The sequence below is a fragment of the Mastomys coucha genome, unplaced genomic scaffold (genome assembly GCF_008632895.1).
Source record: "Mastomys coucha isolate ucsf_1 unplaced genomic scaffold, UCSF_Mcou_1 pScaffold15, whole genome shotgun sequence".
Lineage (NCBI taxonomy): Eukaryota > Metazoa > Chordata > Mammalia > Rodentia > Muridae > Mastomys > Mastomys coucha.
This window is the reverse complement of record NW_022196897.1, coordinates 140,476,294-140,477,577: the sequence shown is the minus strand read 5'-3', so window position 1 is coordinate 140,477,577 and position 1,284 is coordinate 140,476,294.

Below are 1,284 nucleotides of genomic sequence, written 5' to 3'. Positions count from 1 at the left end.
CCTCCCTTCTTCCCTCTCTCTTTCTCTTTCCCTCTCTCTCTCTCTCTATTGTGACAGGGTCCCTTGTAGCTTAGACAGCTTCAAACTCACCATGAACCCGAGTGTGATCTTGAACTCCTGGTCCTCCAGCTTCCACCTCCCAAGTGCTAGGATTACCTAATTTGACATATTAAAACTTGTTGCTGGGCAGTGGTGGCACACACCTTTAATCCCAGCACTTGGGAGGCAGAGGCAGGCGGATTTCTGAGTTCGAGGCCAGCCTGGTCTACAGAGTGAGTTCCAGAACAGCCAGGGCTACACAGAGAAACCTTGTCTTGAAAAACAGAAAAAAAAAAAAAAATTGTTCCTGCGGCTGAGAAACTTTAATACCAGTAATCTGGAGGAAGAGGCAAGTGAATCTGTGAGTTTGAGGCCAGCCTGCTCGACAGATAGAGTTCCAGGACAGCCAGGGTTACACAAATAAACCCTGTCTCACATTAAAAAAAAAAAAATCCTGGGGCTGGAGAGGTGCCTGTTGTAGAGGACCCAAGTTCAGTTCCCAGCACCGGCATCAGAAGCCTCACAAAGACTTGTAACTCCTGCCCCAGGGGGATGGAATTCTCGGGCCTCCCAGAGTACTTGCACTCGAATGCACATAGCACACACAGATACATGCAATCACACATAATTAAGAGGTAGCTTCCAACATTGTGTTCAGCATTATTTCTTAAGTCTGTACCTGAATCCCAATCGTCATAGTCTGGGTTGACCTGTTGATGTTTTTAGGATCTCATAGGAACCCACTTATCTTTGATGGCAGGCTGGTCATTCGCCTGTGATCCCCGGATACCAAAGCAGATGTGTGTTCTTCACTGTGCTGGGAGACAAGGCTAGCCTGGAGCTCCTTCTCCTGAGTGCTTGTATTCATCACGAGCACTAGGCTGCCACACACCCCCTAGACAAACATTTTTTTTGGTTCCAGTGATCCCAACTCAGGCCCTCAAGCTGGCAAGGCAAACACTATCCCCTTAGCCAAATCTCTACCCCTAAGACTGACCTCTACAAGGGGGTGGGGACATCAGTCATCTACCATTCATAGCTTGAGGAATCTTCCTTATTTTTATATTGAGGAAAAGACTTTCAGGGACTGGAGAAGATCAATGGCTCAGCAATTAAGAGCATGTAATGCTTTTGCTCAGGACCCGAGTCTGGTTCTTAGTATCCATGTTGGGTGTCCCACACCAACAGTCAAACATACACACTTAACAACACTCAAAATAATTTTTTTTTTTTTTTTTTTTTTTT